Source organism: Crocuta crocuta, unplaced genomic scaffold, assembly GCF_008692635.1.
Source record: "Crocuta crocuta isolate KB4526 unplaced genomic scaffold, BGI_CrCroc_1.0 scaffold1, whole genome shotgun sequence".
Taxonomy (NCBI): domain Eukaryota; kingdom Metazoa; phylum Chordata; class Mammalia; order Carnivora; family Hyaenidae; genus Crocuta; species Crocuta crocuta.
Genome location: NW_027527930.1, coordinates 7,498,930 through 7,521,882, shown reverse-complemented (window position 1 = coordinate 7,521,882; position 22,953 = coordinate 7,498,930). Strand labels below are relative to the sequence as shown.

The window sequence follows — 22,953 nt, the reverse complement described above, 5'->3', positions numbered from 1 at the left end:
GGCAGGACTGAATGACTATCTTAAGCTGTCTCCACACTTTTGGCCACTTCTGTTTTCACAATGGATAATCCTTGGGAAAATTTAGAATAAGGATGTTCTTCTCACTAAACACACACCAACACCATAGCCCCGAAATGGATTTATCAGTACTGACAAGATCACCACGCAGTAAATGCTGATACTGAAAATAGCACTGTACAAATACATCTCAGATGTTTTAATGGAATTTAGCTTTTGTTTTAAACTGTCTTTTCATAGTTGAAACAAACAAAACACCCAATGTTAAAACCACTTAATAAACTTACAAACTAGAGGGGGCAAGATGGCAGAGAAGTAGGGAGCTCCGTACATTGCACTCACCCCCATATCTCACACGGAAAATATCTGAAGCCATAGGAAACCTTACAGAACCCAAGAGATTGGGAGAAAAAGGACGCAGAATCCACTGAGAAAGCCTTCTGACGTGAGCGCGAACTGGGGAAGATAAAATGGGCCGGGATCGGAGACTCAGAAGGATGGGGGCGATCCCCCTCTGCGGGGAGTAAGAGGGGAAAGAGAGAGTCCGAAATTACTCGAGACACAGTCCCAGTCGCTGGGGAACAGAAAAATCTCCTCTCAGAGCACAGACGGACTGTGCGCGTCAAATCCCTGCACGCCAGGTCCCCACACGCCAACTCGTCCCGGAGGGGCCACGCGCCGACCGCTCCTTTGTGCTCCTGGCTCGGCTGGACCCCTGGAGAAGCCGCGCGCGTACCCGGCCTCTGCGTTCCTGGCTTGGCTGGATCCCTAGAAGGAAGGCGAAGGGCTTAAAACTGGGAGATTTGCCCGCGAGTTCGTGTTTCGGGTGACGAGACACAGAGGGACCCAGTTTCCCACTCTCCAGCAGGCCGGTGTGCCTCCCAGGCAGGCCCCCGTCCTTGCTCGCCAACCCGACCTGGAGGAGAAGGGAGCAGCGATTCTGGCTCCACCCCCAGGGCTAGGCAAGAGGCTTGGAATTGCCCTGAGGGGATCGCCTGCGAGGTTGTGTCAATGGCAATTTCAGTGGGGTGCACGGACTGGGATTTGGAAACTAGGCCTGGCCTGGGTTAAAGAGCATGACCCACTTTGGCTGCACCCCTGGCACGGGGAGTTTACACACCCAAAAAAGTGAGGTGCAGCGCTTGGTTCAAGAAGGGACTGGAGCGCCGCCACTCTCTTCCCCACAACCGCCAAGGCGGAGCTCTCGCCTGATGCATTGGATCACACCACGCCCATCCCTGCCTGAGAGCTGCCCTCCTCCCTTTTTTTTTTTCCCGGAACACTGACCTGATTAACTCTGGTCACTGGCTTGCTTAAACAGTCTAACATTTAGTCCATTCTGTAGATGTAAGTTCTACACCTACCTACCTTATCATCTCTCTCAGGAGTAATTAGACTATATAATTTCTCTGGATAACACCAGCGACCTTCTCTCACCTATCCAACCATATTCCACCCTTTAGCTCTGAAAAAAGCTTCTTATCCCTTCTGCCTGTTCATTTTATTTTCAATTTTGCCTCATCCCCGCCCTGTCTTCTCTCTTTCTCTATGCTCGTCAACCAGCACTGCATACACCCNGTACATATGGTGGAGAGTCCCAAATATCACTATGAGTAGGAAAATAGACTAACCAAGGTCTCAACAAGAGAGTCCAAGAGATATCATTCAAAAAACACTCTCTGAAAGGATAGGCCCTGGACAGTCAANCCCTCCCCTGCTCACGCTGTCTCTCTCTCTTCTAGAAATAAATAAAACATTAAAAAAAATATCCATCTATTTGCTGTCTACAAGAAACTCATTTTAGACTGGAGGACACCTTCAGATTGAAAGTAAGGGGATGGAGAAATATCTGTCATGCTACTGGAAGTAAAAAGAAAGCTGGAGTAGCTATTCTTGTATCAGACCAACTGGACTTTAAACACAGTAACAAGGGATGAAGAAGGGCATTATATAATAATTACAGGGTCTATCCATCAGGATGAGCTAACAATTAAAAATGTCTATTTATAGGCATTCAGGCAAGATAGTTGCCAATGACATATCAGATAAAGGGCTAGTATCCAAAACCTACAAGGAACTCACCAAACTCCACACCCAAAAGACAAACAATCCAGTGAAGATATGGGCAGAAGATATGAACAGACACTTCTCCAAAGAGGACATCCAGATGGCCAACAGACACATGAAACGATGCTCAGCATCCCTCCTCATCAGGGAAATACAAATCAAAACCACACTGAGATACCACCTCACGCCGGTCAGAGTGGCTAAAATGAGCAAATCAGAGGACTCTAGATGCTGGCGAGGATGTGGAGAAACGGGCACCCTCCTACACTGTTGGTGGGAATATAAACTGGTACAGCCCCTCTGGAAAACAGTGTGGAGGTTCCTCAAAAAATTAACAACAGAACTCCCCTATGACCCAGCAATAGCACCGCTAGGAATTTACCCAAGGGATACAGGAATGCTGATGCATAGAGGTACACGTACCCCAATGTTCATAGCAGCACTCTCCACAATAGCTAAAACATGGAAAGAGCCTAAGTGTCCATCAACAGATGAATGGATCAAGAAGATGTGGTTTATCTATACCATGGAATACTACATGGCAATGAGAAACAATGAAATCTGGCCATGTGTAGCAACATGGATGGACCTTGAGGGTGTTATGCTGAGCGAAATAAGTCAGGCAGAGAAGGACAAATATCATATGTTTGCACGTATAGGAGGATTAGGAGGAACTTGACGGAGGAACAAGGGGGAGAAGAAGGGCGGAAATGGTGGGGGAAAGGGAGAGAGGCAAACCATGAGAGACTCTTGAATGCTGACAAAAACTGAGGACTGATGGATGTGGGGGGGAGGGGGGATGGGCATGGAGGAGGACACTTGTGGGGATGAGCACTGAGTGTTATGTGGAAACTAATTTGACAATAAACTATTTGTAAAAAAAAAAATAAATAAAAATAAAAAATAAAAAAAATAATAAATAAACAAACAAATAAACAAAAGAAAAAAAGAAGATGTGGTTTATCTATACGATGGAATACTACATGCCAATGAGAAACAATGAAATCTGGCCATGTGTAGCAACACGGATGGACCTTGAGGGTGTTATGCTGAGCGAAATAAGTCAGGCAGAGAAGGACAAATACCATATGTTTTCACGTACAGGAGGATTAGGAGGAACTTAACAGAGGACCAGGGGGGAGAAGAAGGGGGGAAATGGTGGGGGAAAGGGAGAGAGGCAAACCATGAGAGACTCTTGAATGCTGAGAACAAACTGAGGATTGATGTATGTGTGGGGGGAGGGGGGAGATGGACATGGAGGAGGGCACTTGTGGGGATGAGCACTGGGTGTTACGTGGAAACCAACTTGACAATAAACTATTTGTTAAAAAATAAACTTATAAACTAGAAAAATTAGACACTTCAGATAGGCAATAAACTTTATTATGAAATCAATATATATTCCAAGTTTCAAAGATTTGACAAGTTCTGCGGAGTATCTTTCATCAGTAGGTGGAAACTTTCAAACTCCACAATCTTCTGCCAAGTAGGACTGAGTGTCATTCACCGGTTTGGGGTCGAATCCATTTCAAGGCATGTCGCTGCGGTACAGTAATGGTGGGATGATAAAATGTGCAGTCGGGTCTTTTACACTGAGTGTTAAATCTGCAGTGTTTTGGATGATAGAAGGGACATTCCATTTTCTTACAAGCAGAGAAATAACGGCACAGCTGACTACTAGAAGGTGATGCTGGTGTTGTAACTGGTTTCAGAGGCAGTACTGGAATTCTTCTACTCATATGAGTGAAGTGACAATCTGGTTTAGTATATTTTGCATCATATTTTCAATTTGGATGAACAAACAAAGACTTCTCAGCAAATTTACAATTGGGAAGGCTTTGCAAGGTGAAAGAGGATGATGGTAAGCACACTCATCCCCATTTTTACAGGCAGGCTAGTACTTGCAATGCTCCAAAAGTTTTTCTGGTTTCTGGGCCACACCCAGTTCACTCATCTCAGCTTGACTGATCTGCAGAGTTTCTGCCATTACTGGGTCGATCTGCAGTCAGGATAACAACTGCCTCTGTGGAGTTCCTTGGCTTTTTTCTATATTATCTCCTTTAGTTTCCTCTTCTTTAATGGAGGGACTTATCCTGGGGGTGCTGCTTTGCCCCTGGACCATTTCTGCCAGCAATTCTTCTTGAGAAGTTCGAGTTCTGGGAGCAACTGGAAGTGTCTGTTTCTGAGAGACTATAAATAGTTAGTTGTTTTTGTTACAGATTCTTGAGCTTCAGATATAGCCTTCAAAATGAGATTCTTGTTAGCTTGTTTAGAAGGTGGAAGTGAAGGTTTCCTTTCAGGCTTTGCTGGCACTGACACACTGCTGGAGATGCTTCCTGTACAAGACCCACAAACATCATCTTCCTCCTCCTCTTCTCCATCATGATTGAATTTTTTTACTTTAACAACTGAACTTACCACAGGCAACTTTCTCTTCTGAAAGTTTTCTTCCTCGATACTGATTTTTTCTGAGTTGTTTCTGAAGAAGGGACTGTAAGTCTCTTTTAAGCTGTTAAGCACTTCCGGTTCACACAAACATCCTGTTTCATATACCCAGCTGTTCTGTAANGCACCACTATCTGCATTTCGACTTGCAGGTGGTCGATAAATTTCAAAAGAAGGGTGAGAAGAACCATATGTAAGTGTCACCATCGGTTTTTCTGAGATAAGGGATTCTCCTGCACAAACTGAGGTCTTCATCAATGAGATCATCTGGTTCTGACTTAATATCAATCACATCTTCAGAGGGTGCTGGCTCCCTCAGAGGCTTCACAGTTGACATTAATCGGGTTGCAGCTCCATCATCATAAGTCTGTCTAACATTAGTGGTTTTCTGCCCCTGTGAACTAGTAGAAACCCTGGAATTTCTCTTCTCAGGTTTTGTGCTAGCAAGTGCAAGCGGTGGCACTGCAGCTTCATGCCTTCTCTTGTCTCCCTGACTGAAACTGCTCTTGTTTGAAGACACTTTATTATCAAAGATGTTGGTATCAGAAGACTTTAGACTGAAGGGATCAGTTGTAACAGAGCGTAGTTTATCTAATACACCGTGAAGCCATATGGTGAATCGAATTGTGTTGTTCCCTAGAAACAGGGACAGGTCCTCTGTCATTTGGCCCTGACTTTTCTTGTCGGCCACCATCACCATAATGTAATCAGGAAGTTCTTCATCAACATAAGCTCCTAATTCTTGCAATTACCTCTTAATGGCACTCCGGATCTTTCGGCTAATCTCAGTGCCAATCTCCATGGCTCCATGGCGGGTGGCGGGCTCAGCACTGCGTGGTGCTTAGCTTACCCAGAGACCCGCACCGGCTACCGGTCCGCAGCTCCACCGCCACAGCCACCAGCGCCTCACCACTGTTGCTTAACATAGCGCTGGAAGTCCTAGCATTAGCAATCCGACAATAAAATGAAATAAAAGGCATCATAATTGGCAAAGAAGAAGTCAAACTTTCACTTTCGGTAGATGACATGATATTCCACATGGAAAGCCCGACAGACTCCACCAAAAGTGTGCTAGAACTGATCCATGAGGGCGCCTGGGTGGCTCAGTCAGTTAGGCATCTGACTTCGGCTCAGGTCATGATTTCATGATTGTTGGGTTCAAGCCCTGCGTCGGGCTCTGTGCTGACAGCTCAGAGCCTGGAGCCTGATTCAAATTCTGTGTCTCCCTCTCTCTCTGCCCCTCCCCACCTCAAGCTCTGTCTCTGTCTCAAAAATAAATAAACATTTTTTAAAAGTTTAAAAAAACAGAAATTAAGAAAAGAAAGAAGAACTGATACATGAATTCAGCAAAATCACAAGGTAGAAAATCAATGTACAGGGGCGCCTGGGTGGCTTAGTCGGTTGAGCATCCGACTTTCGCTTAGGTCATGATCTCGCGGTTCGTGGGTTCGAGCCCCGCGTCGGGCTCTGTGCTGACTGCCAGCTCAGAGCCTGGAGCCTGTTTCAGTCTGTGACTCCCTCTCTCTCTGACCCTCCCCTGCTCACGCTCTCTCTCTCTCTAGAAATAAAAAAAAATCTTAAAAAAAAAAAAAAGAAAATAAATGTACAGAAATTGGTTGCATTTCTATACACCAATAATGAAGCAACAGAAAGAGAAATCAAGAAACTGATCCCATTCACAATTGCACCAAGAACCATAAAATACTTAGGAATAAACCTAACCAAAGATGTAAAAGATCTGTATGCTGAAAACTTATGAAGAAAATTGGAGAAGACACAAAGAAATGGAAAAAACATTCCATGCTCATGGACTGAAAGAATACTGTTAAAATGTCAATACTACCCAAAGCAATCTACACATTAATGCAGCAATCCCAACAAAACTCCACTGCATTCTTCTCAAAGCTAGAAAAACAATCCTAAAATTTGTATAGAACCACAAAAGACGCCAGATAGCCACGGTAATACTGAAAAAGAAAACCAGGAGCGCCTGAGTGGCTCAGTCGGTTAAGGATCCAACGTCAGCCCAGGTCATGATCTCATGGTTCATAAATTTGAGCCCCATGTCAGGCGCTGTGCTGACAGCTCAGAGCCTGGAGCCTGCTTCAGATTCTGTCTGCTTGCTCTCTGTCCTTCCCCCACTCACCCTGTCTCTCTCTCAAAAATGAATAAACATTTTTAAAAAGTTAAAAAAAGAAAAAGAAAACCAAAGTAGGAGGTGTTACAATCCTAGACTTTGGTCTGTACTACAAAGTTGTAATCATCAAGACAGTATGGTATTGGCAAAAAAACCCCAGATACATAGACCAATGGAATAGAATATAGAGAACCCAGAACTGGACCCAAAAATGGATGGCCACCTAATCTTTGACAAAGCAGGAAAGAGTATCAAGTATTAAAAAATCTCTTTAGCAAATGGTGCTGGGAGAACTGGATAGCAACATGCAGAAGAATGAAGCTGGACCCCTTTTTTACACCATACACAAAAATAAACTCAAAATGGATGAAGGACCTAAATGTGATACAGAAAACCATCAAAACCCTAGAGAAGAAAACAGGCAACAACCTCTTTGACCTCAGCCACAGCAATTTCTTGCTTGACACATCCCCAAAGGCAAGGGAATTAAAAGCAAAAATGAACCATTGGGACTTCATCAAGATAAAAAGCTTCTGTATTGCAAAAGAAACAATCAACAAAACTAAAAAGCAACCTATGAAATGGGAAAAGATATTTGCAAATGACATACCAGATAAAGGGTTAATATCCAAAATCTATAAAGAAATTACCAAACTCAACAGCTGAAAAACAAATAATCCAGTGAAGAAATGGGCAGAAGACATGAACAGACACTCCTCCAAAGAAGACATCCAAATGGCCAACAGACACATGAAAAGATGCTCAATGTCACTCATCATCAGAGAAATACAAATCAAAACCACACTGAGATACCACCTTATACCGATCAGAACAGCTAAAATTAACAAGTCAGGAAACAACAGATGTTGGCAAGGATGTGGAGAAATGAGAACCTTCTTTCATTACTAGTGGGAATGCAACCTGGTGCAGTTGCTCTGGGAAACAGTGTGGAGGTTCCTCAAAAAACTAACAGCAGAACTACCATACAACCCAGCAATAGCACTACTAGGAATTTATCCAAAGGATACAGGAGTGCTGATGCATAGGGGCACATGTACCCCAATGTTCATAGCAGCACTCTCCACAATAGCTAAAACATGGAAAGAGCCTAAGTGTCCATCAATGGACGAATGGATCAAGAAGATGTGGTTTATCTATACCATGGAATGCTACATGGCAATGAGAAACAATGATATCTGGCCATGTGTAGCAACATGGATGGACCTTGAGGGTGTTATGCTGAGCGAAATAAGTCAGGCAGAGAAGGACAAATATCATATGCTGATTTTTTAAAAATAGACAACAATAGGGGCACCTGGGTGGCTCAGTCGGTTACACGTCTGACTCTTGATTTCGGCTCAGGTCATGATCTCACCATATGTGAAATCAAGCCCCACACTGGGCTATGCACTGACAGCATGGATGGAGCCTGCTTGGTATTCTCTCTCTCCTTCTCTCTGCCTCTCCTTCTCTTTCTCAAAATAAATATTTAAAATATAAAAAAAAAATAACAAAAAACTTTCATGTTCCTTAGAATGTCTTTGCGTACCCCATGAGTTATTTGTATCCCGATTTGAAAACTACTACTGTAAAGCATCTGTAATATTGTAATGGCACATAGAAGAGGCTGAAAGAGATTGGGGAGGGCCAAAGGAGCTCAGGGTTTTCATCAGATAATGCAAAGTTCATGTATGTGTATTTGAGACTGGAGGCCAACCCAGGACATTACAGCAGTTAAGGCAAATTACCATCATCCAAAGAAAACCAAGCAGGATCAGATGCCTCAGTGCAGACCAGTGACCACTAGAGGTCAGCACCAGCACAAGTTTTTACTTTCTTCCAAACGCAGGATTTTAAATTGCTCTTAGGAAAGACAGAAGAGAAGGGGAGAAAAAAATTCTAAATTGAAATAAATATTTACTCAAGGAAGACTATATCAACTTATAAATGACTAATTTTTAATTGGTAAGATTACCATTTCTACCATTAGTGGACACAAGGGTTTGTGAATTGAGTTCCAAGCAGAGAAATACGGTTTCCTTTTTGTACATGGTTCACACTTTACATTGTTGGCACTCTTCTGTTAGGGGAAACTGCAGTCTGTTCTCTGCTAGCTCTAGTGGTTAGGCTGGTCTTTAGCACTGCTGACATTTAATTTCTGGGTCACTAATACGTATTTTTTACTGCTTTTGGGACCCAGCTGGCATCTAGTATTCTAAAGAACAATTTAATTTCTTTAAGGTCCTCTTAACCTATTACCACAGATGAACTTACGTGGCCTTGCTGGGCATCTTCTTACAGAAAATAACTGGTTTGTGGTGTTACCTTAACTAGGCCCAAAAGCAAACTTAGGAATTAGGAATTCCATCACAATAACCTTTATTTTGTAGAAAACTGGAGAGAAATCTTTTCTCAAGATATTCTGCTATTTTGCTATTTCCAAATTACTCCTTGGCTGGTCCCATATTAGACTTGGTGCTTTTCTAAGACACCTTGAAAATTATCTAATTTTTTCAAAGAGAGGCAAGAAAACAATCCCCACTGTTCAAGGATTCATTGAAACTTACCAGGTTACTTCTTAAACTACATCAACCTTTTCCAGGGTTTCAGTCTAGAGAAGCAAGGACACAAGAGTCTAGTCTTGTCTCCTTTTCTTTTTGTTTGTGAACCAACTCTTCTACTCCCAATACTTGTTAGGGGTACTTCTTATAGGCTATTTCCTCCTCTATCCTATGAACCTCCTTTTTCTGGCATTGCCTACCTATTCCTTCTCTTGGACTACTAATGACTTAATCTTAAAGGCGAGTTGAGTGGACTACAGAGGTAACAAACTTTATAGAATCTACTTAGTATTTTAAAACTAATTCATAATATTACCCCCAGAACATACAACATATAATGATTACAGTGTAGGATTTACAGACACTTCTCTGTTGGTAGATTTTAAGGCTTTAATTCTCAACTTTTTCTTCTCCTGCAGTGAGAAACACATTCTTACCAAGGACAATGGGTCTCTATGGCAATGATTTCAAAGTATGTATGTATATGTCTGGAGAAAGTTATATTAGAGTGTAAGAGGTATAATACTTCAAAAGAATCTGCTTCAGAAACTTCTCATATGTCCTTCATTATATGTCATCAGCATATCTTTGCATCTCCTATAATACTTATGTCTTTCACACTGTATGCACTTCATAAATGTTTATGAAATGAACAACGAGAAGGATGGAAAGAGGATGTAAACAAGGTCAGTAGCTTCACTAGGCTTCAATTTCCAAGACAAACATCAGCAGGAACAGTATCAGAATCCTTAGTTACCAGAGGCAACAATTTAGCCTTTCCAACTAGATCTAATGTCTCTACTACCTTGGGAGGAAATTAAATTAATAAAAACTTTCAGTGAAAGTGGTAAGGTATCTGAGTTCTGCTCACCTGGATTTATAATTTTGGCCTCATTCAAGAGTCAGAAGAACTATGACTTGAGACCATATCCCTCTATGACTCAGCGATCTTATACTATTGGACCGTGTTATACAAACTCAGTCACAAATTCACACACAACATTACATGCCAATCCATAAAGTTCAATGTCAATACTCTAATATTTATAAACTAATTTTATTTTCTTTACCACTGTGACAGAACCACTGTAAGTGGGAAGCACTAAGTCATCACATGAGTATTTTCCTATGTGCTGATGCTGGATGGAGGCTAAAGCCTAGTGAACTGTGACTGCTCTTAGCTAACCTGTATGGTCTTACAAATCTCTTTTTAAGCCCTAGATTTCACCCTACAAATTTTTTACTATCCTGAAATCTATTCATCTCTTATTTTATTATTTAAATTGAATAATTTGGCTGGTTGTCAAGCAATCTAGACAAGAACCATGAAATTAGCAATTCCCTTTTCTGTGGAGTAAAGCTGCAGAGTCCAATCTATAAATAAATATTCCCCACAGAAACAGAGAAACTAAGACTAATGTGGCAAAAATTTTAAACCGCCTATTTAGAGAATCACTTTATTAAATACCCTTAAATGTTCTAAGCAGACACCACTCAACAAATATGAATGACCAATGGCAATTGTTGAGGAGTTGGTTTCTCATATACCAATCTGTGATTTGGATAATAAACCATCTCTGAGGAAAAGAAATAGGGCATATGACCATTCTTACTTGGAGTCCATCCTTTCAGGATACTGTCAAACTTGCAAACCAAGATTCTGGGACAATGGGGTGTAACTGAAACTTCTTACTGAGAACAATGTTAACACTAAATAAGAAAGAAAACCAAAAACTGAAATAAGACATTAGTAAAATTAGGGGATCCCTTGCACTCACAAAGTACTTTAAAAGAGAAAAGTATCAATAATCTAGGAACAGAGACTTAAAGAGATGCAAGTACACAGCACACATATGAATCAACAATACCAGGATTCTTCTGTAGACAACAGCCCAATTTTAAGTGACTGACTGGATATACAGGCAACTCTAAAGACAGACTTTTGTGGAATTCTCTGTATCCATATGATTCTATGAAGGCAGTCATTCTTTCATTTATTCATTCACTCACTCAAAAAAAAAAAAAAGGCAACACAAAAACTTGAGTTTCTACTATGTGCCAGACCACAGACTTCAATGTTAATGATCTAATACTTGTAAATTAACTTTATTTTCTTTACTATTGTGATAGGAATACTTGCAAGTAAGAACACTGAGTTATCTGGCATTTTCCTAGGTGCTGGATGGAAACTAAACCCATGTGAATGTGACATGTTTATACCTCACTCTGCCTCAGTAGGGTAACCTGAACCTTAAGTGCACAGAAGGTTTACACAAACAATTCACAAATATTTACTGAGTGCTATGGTTAGGTCAGGTAAGGAACGTTAACATTTTTGAGACAGAATTTCTGGCCCCAAGATGTTATCTGATGATGGTAACAGACATAAAATGAGGGAGTCTGGGTATCATGACATTGCTAGGAAGAAACAGTCTTGATAAGAAACATAATCTCTTTCATATGAAAATATAATTTGATTTCCTCCAAACAATACTGGCTTATAATTACCCACTCTTCTAAATATATATAATTCAAAGTATATATTATCTTAAAATTTTTATACAAATAATACATACAGCTTAAACATTAATTATTTCAGAGGGCTTATACTCCTGTGTGCTGACAGCTCAGAGCCTGATGTGGAGCTCAAACCCATCACCTGAGTCAAAGTTGTGTGCTTAACCAAATGAGCCACTCACACACCTCCATTCTTGTTTTAATTGGCATTCCATGATGACATATGATGTGGAGCACCTTTTCGTATACCTTATTTGCCATCTCTATATCTTCTTTAGTGAGGTATCTTTAGATCTTCGACCCATTTTTTTTTTAATCATTTTTTTTGTTTTCTTATGGTCGACTTATAAGAGTTCTTTATATATTTTGGACAACAATCCTTTATCACATGTGTCTTTGTAAGTATTTTCTCTTAGTCTGTGGCTTGTCTTCTCATTCTCTAACACTACATCTCAAAGAGAAGTTGTGGGTTTTGTTTTTTGTGGTTTTTATCTTGAGAGAGAGAGAGAGAGAGAGAGAAAAGAGAGAGAGCAAGCACGCGCGCATGCGCAAGCAAGTATGCCCACAAGCGAGCATGTGTAAGCCCTGGAGGGACTGGGGGGAGGGGGGGAAGGGGTTGCGGGAGAGAGAATCCCAAGCAGGCTCAACACTCAGTGAGGAGCCCAACACAGGGCTCAATCTCACCAACTGTGAGATCATGACCTGAGCTGAAATCAAGAGTCAGAGACCAAACCAACTAAGCCACCCAGGTGCCCCAAGGGAAGTTGTTGTTAAAATTAATGAAGTCCAGCTTATCACTTCTTTCATGTGTTGTACTTTAGTGTTGTATGTATCTAAAAAATCATCACTAGATTCAAAGTCATCTAGGCTTTCTCATAGGTTATCTTCTAGAATGTCTTATAGTTATCTAATTTACAGAACTATAATCATACATAGTTACATAGTTTACCTTTTGGAGTTTTGCATTTTATATTCAGGTCTGTGATCCATCCTGAGTTAATTTTTGTGAAGTATGTGAGGTCTGTGACTAGATTCATTCTTTTGCATATGGCTGTACAGTTGTTACAGCATTTTTTTTAANTTTAATCTTGATGAGGTCCCAATCGTTTATTTCTGCTCTTGATTCCCTTGCTTTTGGGGATGTGTCAAGTAAGAAGTTGCCGCGGTGGAGGTTACAGCATTTCTTAAAAAGATTATTTTATCTAAATTCAATTTTTAGAACTGAAGTTATTCTCCCTCTCATTGTCATGTGTTTTTTTCTTTAATTTAAACCTTAGTTAACATACAATACTGGTTTAAGGAGTAGAATGTAGCAATTCATGACTTAGATACAACACCCAGTACTCACCAAAGCCAGTGCCTTTTTAAATAACCATCACCCATCTAGCTCATCTCCCAACCATCTCCCTCTATCAACCCTGTTTATTCTCTATTGTTAAGAGTCTCTTGTGGTTTGTTTCCCTCTCTTCTCTTACTCTTCTTCCCATGTGTTCATCAGTTTTGTTTCTTAAATTCCACATTATGAGTGAAATTGTATGGTAGTTGTCTTTCTCTGAATTATTTTGCTTGGTATAGCACACACTAGCTCTATCCACGTTATTGCAAACGACAAGATTTCATTCTTTTTAATGGCTGAGTAATATTCCACTGTGTGTGTGTGTGTGTGTGTGTGTGTGTGTGTGTGTACACATCTGGGCTCTCCCCATAGCTTGGCTACTGGGTTTTTTTTTTGAAATTCTAATTGTAATTTTTTTCTTTTATAGTTTATCATCAAGTTGGATTCAATGTAACACCCAGTGCTTTCCAAACAAGTGCCCTCCTCCATGCTCATCAACCCTCTTCTCTTCCCCTCCCCCATCAGCCCTCAGTTTGTTTTCAGTATTCAAGAGTCTCTCATGGTTTGCCTCCCTCCTTCTCCCCCACTATTTTTCCCCTTCCCCTCCTCCATGGTCCTCTGTTAAGTTTCTCCTGTACCACTTATGAGTGAAAACATATGTCTTTCTCTGCCTGACTTATTTCACTTAGCAGAATATCCTCAAGTTCCATGGCCAGATTTCCTTCTTTCTCATTGCCATTGTATAGATAAATCACATCTTCTGGATCCATTCATCAGTTGATGGACATTTAGGTTCTTTCCATGATTTGGCTATTGTTGAAAGTGCTGCTATGAACACTGGGGTACATGTGCTCCTATGCATCAGCACTCCTGTATCCCGTGGGTAAATTCCTAGCAGTGCTATTGCTGGGTCATAGGGGAGTTCTATTGTTAATTTTTTTGAGGAACCTCCACAGTGTTTTCCAGAGGGGCTGCACCAGTTTACATTCCCACCAACAGTGTAGGAGGGTGCCCGTTTCTCCACACCCTTGCCAGCATCTATAATCTCCTGATTTGCTCATTTTAGCCACTCTGACCTGCGTGAGGTGGTATCTCACTGTGGTTTTGATTTGTATTTCCCTGATGATGAGTAATGTTGAGCATCAATTCATGTGTCTGTTGGCCATCTGGATGTCCTCTTTGGAAAAGTGTCTGTTCATGTCTTCTGCCCATTTCTTCACTGGATTGTTTTTCAGGTGTGGAGTTTGGTGAGTTCCTTATAGATTTTGGATACTAGCCCTTAACCGATACATCATTTGCCAACTATCTTTTCCCATTCTGTTGGTGGCCTATTAGTTTCGTTGATTGTTTTCTTTGCTGTGCAGAGGCTTTTTATCTTGATGAGGTCCCAATAGTTCATTTTTGCTCCATTCCTTTGCCTTTTAGGATGTGTCAAGTAAGAAATTGCTGTGGCTGAAGTCAAGGAGGTGGTTTCCTGCTTTTCCTCTGGGGTTTTGATGATGTTCTGTCTCAATGGTGTTCTGTCTCACATTCAGGTCCTTCATCCATTTTGAGTTTATTTTTGTGGATGGTGTAAGAAAGTGGTCTAGTTTCATACTTGTGCATGTTGCTGTCCAGTTCTCCCAGCACCATCTGTTAAAGGGGCTGTCTTTTTTCCACTGGATACTCTTTCTGCTTTGTCAAAGATTAATTGGCCATCCATTTGTGGATCCAATTCTGAGTTCTCTATTCTATTCCATTGGTCTATGTGTTTGTTTTTTGCCAATACCATACTGACTTGATGATTACAGCTTTGTAATAGAGGCTAAAGTCTGGGATTGTGATGCTTCCCATTTTGGTTTTCTTCTTCAATATTACTTTGGCTATTCAGAATCTTTTGTGGTTCCATATAAATTGTAGGTTTGTTTATTCTAGCTTTGAGAAGAATGCTGGTGCAAATTTGATTGGGACTGTATTGAATGTGTTGGTTGCTTTGAGTAGTGATAACATTTTAACAACATTTATTCTTCCAAAACATGAGCATGGAATGTTTTTCCATTTCTTTGTCTTCTTCAATTTCCTTCATAAGTTTTCTATAGTTTTCATCATACAGATCTTTTACATCTTTGATTAGTTCTATTCCTAGGTATTTTATGTTTTTTTGTGCAATTGTGAATGGGATCAGTTTCTTGATTTCTCTTTCTGTTACTTCATTATTGGTGTATAAAAATGTAGCCGATTTCTGTACGTTGATTTTGTACCCTGCAACTTTGCTGAATTCATGGATCAGTTCTAGTAGACTTCTGGTGGAGTCCGTCCGGTTTTCTATGTAAAGTATCATGTCGTCTGCGAAAAGTGAAAGTTTGACTTCTTCTTTGCCAATTCTGATGCCTTTTATTTGCTTTTGTTGTCTGATTGCTAATGCCAGGACTTCCAGCACTATTGTTAATAACGCTACTATAAACATTGTAAACTGTTTAAATTTAAAACATTGTAAAACTGTTAAACTAGTGTTCAAGTGTAGTTTCATAATACACGTAGTTTTCCTATTTGTTGTATTCCCCAGTTCTTCAAATATTTAATGATAAATATGTAACTAGTTAGATATTTACTGGGAAATTCTCTAAGGAATTCATGCAGCAATTCCAAGGCACTTGACTTTAAGTCATTTCTCTAGCGTTTGCAACAGAATGCAGTATTTTTTCATATTTTCTCTTCTCTATCTGTGAATATTGTCTAATTCGATTATATACTTCATTTGTACTCATTTCTCTCCACACTACTCTCAGCTTAAAACAGTATAAAGTACACAGAATGCGTTCAAGATACATTTAAGAAGGATTTAATAAATGATACTTTTAATCCTGTATAAATTCTATTCAGAATCTAGTATATATTTATTAAAAGTTTTTATCATGATTCATTCCTTTAATAAATTTATTCTAGGAGGCCAGACAGCATTGAAGTAGGGAGCTCCATGCATTTTGCTTGTACCCATCTCTCAAACAGAGAAGGCCTGAAGCCATAGGACACTGAGCCACAGGAGTTTGGGAAGAGAAAGAGAGTACACTGGGAAGGCAACCTCATAAGTGTGTGAGTGCGAAATGGAAAAGATAAAAATAGGCTGGGACCTGAGACAAGGAAGGAGAGGAGGGAGCCCCACTTTCGGGCAGCTGCGGTGAGTCGAGGAGAAAAGAAAGAGCACCTGAAACTGCTCACAGAACTGTTCCTGGAGAAGAGAAAACCTTGGCTTGGAAGGAGAGTGTTTTTAGTTCTAGCTGGGGTGCTGACTTTGAACTAGGTGCCCCAGGTCCCAGAGGGCACCAGGAAAAACTGCTCTGCTGCACTCCCGGACCATCCCCGGTGGCGTGGACACTGCAGGTAGAGGCTGAGTTCCCTTGACTTGACCCCTGGCAGCGCTGAGGTGGCAGATCCGAGGCTGTGCCTCTGCTTGACCTCAGAGGATCTGAGGCTGTGCCACTCCCCCACACCCCCTCAACAACCAGCAGCAGGGAAGCAGCAAGTTGCAGGGCTGTGTTTAAGGCAGTATCAATAAAGCATGGACTGGGACCTGAAAATGAGGCGGGGCGTGGGGCAAAGAACATAGCCCACCTTAGCTATGCCTGCAGCACAGGGAGATCGGACCCAAAGGAGTGATTTGCAGCGCTTGGTTCGAGAAGGGACTGGGGCGCTGCCATTTTTCTCCCCACAACCACCAAGGCGGGGCCTCAAGGAACCAAGAGCAGGAGACAATGGAGGCTAAGACCTGCCTAACACCAAACCACGCCCATACCCTCTAGAGAGCTGGGGTTTTTTGGTTTGTTTGTTTCTTTTTTACCAGACCCTGAGCAACACCAACATGGATGCACTGCCGTGATTAATTCTAGATAATTCTTTCTATTCAGATATATTCTCCCTTTTCTCATTTGTAACCCTCCAATCTGCTGGATGGGGCACTATGGTCACTGGTTTGCTTAAACAATCACATTTAATCCATTCTCTAGATGCACACTCTACACCTACACCACTAAATTTTTTACTCTCTTTCTCTGGAGTAGTCAGAAATATAGTTTCTCATCTTTGTTTCTTTCTCCTCACCTCTAATCATTCTACAATTTCTCCCTCTGAATCAAGCCTCTTAGTCTCTCTACCTGGTCATTTCATTTCCAATTTTACTTCCTCCCCGCCCTGTCATTTCTATCTTTGTATATGCTCTTCGATCAACACTGCATACACCTGGCTCTTTATTTGTAGCTGGGAATTCTAGCTTTATGCTTTTAGACTGTCCTTTGTCTTTTGGGTTTTTCTTTTTTCTTTTCTTTATTACTTATTTTTTATATTTGTCTTCCCTCCTTCCTCTTTTTTCTTTTTTGTTTTGTTTTTTGTCCCTTCCTTTTTTTCTTTTTCCCTTTCAGTTTGCATGCTTGTTGGATTTGTCTGTGTGTTTGTGTACCTTTGTTCCTTGTGCAGTTTTCTTTTCCAGGATTACATCAAGAAACAAGCCAAGGTACACATGGTGAAGACTCCCAAATAGTTACAAGTAGGGAAATAAAATAACCAAAGTCTCAACAAGAGAAACCAAGAGATAGCATTTAAAGAACACTTCTTGAAAAGACAGTCCTGGACAGCCAAACAGCTCTCTTTAATACAGCAGCACCTGCAGGGGCAGAGTGCATAATAAGCTTTTAAAATTAACAAGAGATAGAAAGCTAACCAAAATGATGAAATGGAAGAACTCTGCTCCAAAGAAATTCCAGGAATAAATGACAGCTAAAGAATTGCTCAAAAACAGATATAAGCAAAAAACTGAACAAGAATTTAGGACAATAGTCATAAAATTAATTGCTAGGCTTGAGAAAGGCATGGAAGACATCAGAGAAGCTATTGCTACAAAGACTATGGAGTTTAAAAATAGTTGTGATGAATTAAAAAAATGCTATCAATGAGATGCAAAATAAAATGGAGGTGTCCAATGAATGGATTGGAAAGGCAGAAAGGAGAATAAGTGATTTAGAAGGCACACTTATAGAAAAAGAGGAAGCTGAGAAAAAGAGAGATAAACTGATCCAGGAACACAAAAGGAGAGTTCGAGAGCTCAGCGATACAATCAAACAGAACAATATCCGTACCATACTAATTCCAGAAGAGAAAGAGAGAGAGAAAGGCGCTGCAGGAGTCCTTGAACAAATTATAGCAGAGAACTTCCCCAATCTGGGGAAGGAAACAGACACTGAAATCCAAGAGGCAAAGAGAACTCCCCTGAGACGTAACTTGAATTGATCTTCTGCACGACATATCATAGTGAAAATGGCAAAATATAAGGACAAAGAGAGAATTCTGAAAGCAGCTAGGGAGAAAAGGGCCTTAACATACAAAGGGAAACCTATCAGAGTGGTGACAGACCTATCTACTGAAACTTGGCAGGCCAGAAAGGAATGGCAGGAAATCTTCAATGTGATGAACAGAAAACATATGCAGCCAAGAATCCTCTATCCAGCAAGCCTGTCATTCAGAATAGAAGGAGAGATAAAAGTCTTTCCAAATAAACAAAAATTGAAAAGATTTGTCACCACTAAACCAGCCCTACAAGAAATCCTGAGGGGGACCCTCTGAGGGAAATGTCGCAAGGAACACAAGATACCAGAGACCCCACCACAAGCATGAATCCCACAAAGGACACGATGACTCTAAACCCATATTTTTCAATAATAACATTGAATGTAAACGGACTAAATGCCCCAATCAAAAGACATAGGGCAGGGTAGCAGAATGGATAAAAAACAAAATCCATCTATTTGCTGTCTACAAGAAAGTCATTTTAGACTGAATGACACCTTCACATTGAAAGTAAGGGGATGGAGAAATATCTATCTATCATGCTACTGGAAGTCAAAAGAAATCTGGAGTAGCTATACTTATATCAGACAAACTGGACTTTAAAGACAGTAAGAAGGGATAAAGAAGGGCGTTATATAATAACTATAGGGTCTATCCATCAGGAAGAGTGAACAATTATAAATGTCTATGTACCGAACATGAAAGCACCTAAATATATGAAACAATTAATCACAAACAGAAACAATCTTATGGATAAGAATGTGCTAATAGCAGGGGACTACAACACTCCGCTTAACAGCAATGGATAGATCAACTAGACAGAAAATCACTATAGAAAAACGGACTTAAATGACACATTGGACCAGATGGATTTGACAAATCTATTTAGAATTCTCCATCCTGAAGCCATGGAATCCACTTTCTTCTCAAGTGCTCATGGCACATTCTCCAAGATAGATCACACGCTGGGACATAAAGTAGCCCTCAATAAATATAAAAGAATTGAAATCATACCATGCACACTTTCAGATCACAAGCTATGAAACTTGAAATCAATCACAGGAAGAAGTCTGGAAAACCTCCAAAAACATGGAGGTTAAAGAACACCCTACTAACAAATGGGCCAATCAGGCAATTAGAGAAGTAATTAAAAAATATATGGAAACAAATGAAAATGAAAACACAACAATTCAAACTCTATGGGATGTGGCAAAGGCAGTCTTAAGAGGAAAGTACATTGCACTCCAGGCCTATTTCAAGAAATTAGAAAAAGCACAAATACAAAAATCTAACAGCGCACCTAAAGGAACTAGAGGGAGAGCAACAGGAGCACCCCAAACCCAGTAGAAAAAGAGAAATTATAAAAATAAAAAAAAAAACAATATAGAAACCAAAGAAACAGCTGAACAGATCAATGAAACCAAGAGTTGGTTTTTTGAAAAAATAAACAAAATTGACAAACCTCTAGCCAGGCTTCTCAAAAAGAAAAGAGAGAGCCCCCAAATTGACAAAAGTATGAAGAAGGACTTATTACAACCAACCCCTTAGAAATACAAGCAATTATCAGGGAATACTATGAAAAATTATATGCAAAAAAACTGGAAAACTTAGAAGAAATGGACAAATTCCTCAACACACACTCACTNAGAAGAAAACCAAAAGAGGAGGCATCACCATCCCATTCTTTAGCCTCTACTACAAAGCTGTCATAATCAAGACAGTATGATATTGTCACAAAAACAGACACATAGACCAATAGAATAGAACTGAGAACTCAGAATTGGACCCACAAATGAATGGTCAACTAATCTTTGACAAAGCAGGAAAAGAGTATCCAGTGGAAAAACAGAGAGCCTCTTTAACAGATGGTGCTGGGAGAACTGGACAGCAACATGAAGAAGAATCAAACTNTCCTCAAAAAATTAACAATAGAACTCCCCTATGACCCAGCAGTAGCACTGCTAGGACTTTCCCCAAGGGATACAGGAGTGCTGATGCATAGGAGCCCATGTACCCCAATGTTCATAGCAGCACTTTCAATAGCCAAATCATGGAAAGAACATTCAACTGATGAATGGATCAAGAAGATGTGGTATATTTATACAATGGAATACTACATGGCAATGAGAAAGAAGCAAATCTGGCCATTTGTAGCAACATGGATGGAACTAGAGGGTGTTATGCTGAGCGAAGTAAGTCAGGGAGAGAAAGACAGATACCATATGTTTGTACATATAGGTGGATTAGGAGGAGGCTAACAGAGGACAAAGAGGGAAAAGAAGGGGAAAAACAGTTGGGGAGAGGGAGGGAGGCAAACCACGAGACTCTTGAATGCTGAGAACAAACTGAGGGCTGATGGAGCTGGGGGAGAGGGGAAGGAGGGTGATGGTCATGAGGGAGGGCACTTGTTGGGATGAGCACTGTGTGTTATATGGAAACCAACTTGACAATAAACTATTTAAGAAAAAAAAATACATTTATTCTAAATATTTACTGAGGACCTGCTATCGGCCAAAATACTAATCTAGATTGGGATGTATCAATGAACTAAACAAAGATCTCTGCCTTCAGGAAGCCTACATCTAGCAAGCACTGGAAGAAAGGGAGGGAGGCAAATTAAAGTGAAAATAAATTCGCCATTATATAGTGAAGAGAGATAAAGCAGACTGGAGTAAAGCAGATTGGAAGTGTGAAGTGTGGGAAGGGACAGGTTGTAGTATTAAACAGTGGTCAAGGGAAGACCTCACTGAGGGTGAGATTTAAGCAAAAACTTGAAGGAGGTGAGGGAGTCAGCCAAATGGTTATCTGTAGCAAAGCAAGCTTTACAGAAAAAATAGCCAGAACTGCATTGTCCAATAACATCTATGGCTACTAAGCACTTAAAATATGAATTAGTGACTAATGAACTAAACTTTTATTGTATTTCATTTATTTCAATTTTTTAAAATGATACCTGATTTATTAAAAAACATTTAAGTATGTGGTACAACTCAAGTATAGGAGTCTGTTTCAACTATAAATTTTATAAAATCTTTAAAGATTTTATAAAATCTATAAAGATCAAATATCTGATAAAAATTCAGCACCCAAATGTGATGTGCTAAAACAGTGTAAGATATTCATATTTCAAACACACAGTAAGGAAAAAATAAAACATCTTATTTAGATAATATTGGGTTAAATAAGATATACAAATAAATTAATTTCATTTATTTTCATTTTTTTAACATGGCTACTAGAAAATTTTAAATTACATATGTGGATTGCTTCACATTTTTTTTGAACAACACTGAGCTAGAACAAGAAGTCTCCTTCCTGCTAGGTCTGAAGAAAACCAAGACAGCTCAAAAGAAAATGTAGCTGTACTGAGTGAGTAATATAGTAGAAGATGAAATCAAAGAGATGCAGGTCTTCATAAACTTCTCAAACCTTTCTATGAGAACAGTGATAATAACTGAAAATGCAGGGTGGGAGGCTGAAATGGCACCTGAAACCAGGTGTCAGAAATTTCTAGAAAACCATTTTGTGCCCCTATCGTGCCGATGCACTGTAACATGACATAAAGTATAATGGTGAGAAGAAAGGGGTTACAGTCAAGTCTTATTAAAATCTTGGCAGTAAGGAAGCCTGGACAGCTTAAAAAGTCAGTTAACCCAATTCCCATGATCCCAGACCCACAGAGACAGACTCTAGTAGCATCAGGTCAGATCTAGTCCACCACTCCTTCAATCTCCACGTCATTACCGCCTTCCATCCAAGGCTGTTTCTCTGCAAGTAGGAAACAGCTCTCTGTATTTCCTTTCTTATACCATAACTTAATTATCACTATCATCTATGCAACAGATATATGTAGTTTTTGTTAATATTTTATTTTTTTTAAAGCAGCTGGAAACAATAGCTATATTTTCCTGTTCATTTTTCACCATATAATACAAAACTTATTAACACAGATTTAGGAATGGAAAAAAAGGGTTCTAAATGGGATTAAAAATAAGCTATTTTCATTCATTCATCGGATGTAAAATGTCAAAAATTGCATAAGACCTTGTGGATTAAGAAAACAAAACAAGGGTAGGGGCACCTGGGTGGCTCAGTCAGCTAAGAATTCAACCCTTGGTTTCGGCTCAGGTCATGATCGCATGGTTTGTGCAGAGAATGTGGGAATGCTTGGAATTCTCTCTCCTGGTCTCTCTGCCCCTACCCTGCTCATGTGCATGCTCGTGCACGTGCACTCACTCAAAGTAAGTTAGTAAACATTTTTTTTAAAGGAAAACAAAACAAGGGTAAACAGAGTCTAATTTACTAACTGGAAAGGCCCTGTGGATGTTACACCTTCTTAGTAAGAGAGTGGAAAAAAAGAATTTTTATTTTTGCCCTGTACATTTCCTTTTTATAATGCATAAAGAACACTATTTAAAAGGTAAACATTTTATATAACCTGAAGAACAGAGCAACATTCTGTCCCTGGGCCTGGCTAATGTATTCAAGAGTTTAGTTATTAATTCTTTTCCCAAAGCTGGAAACCCCCATGAAGTAACTACTGTTAGAACACCATT

At 40.1% G+C, this 22,953-nt stretch overlaps 1 protein-coding gene and 1 pseudogene across 5 annotated transcripts in view; both read right to left on the bottom strand.

The window, feature by feature from the left end:
• Positions 1–22,953, bottom strand: part of ART3 (ADP-ribosyltransferase 3 (inactive)) — a 148,057-nt gene that overhangs the window by 44,023 nt on the left and 81,081 nt on the right. The gene's annotated exons all lie outside the window — the stretch shown is intronic.
• On the bottom strand, positions 3,465–5,332 carry LOC144220977 (zinc finger CCCH domain-containing protein 14 pseudogene; annotated as a pseudogene).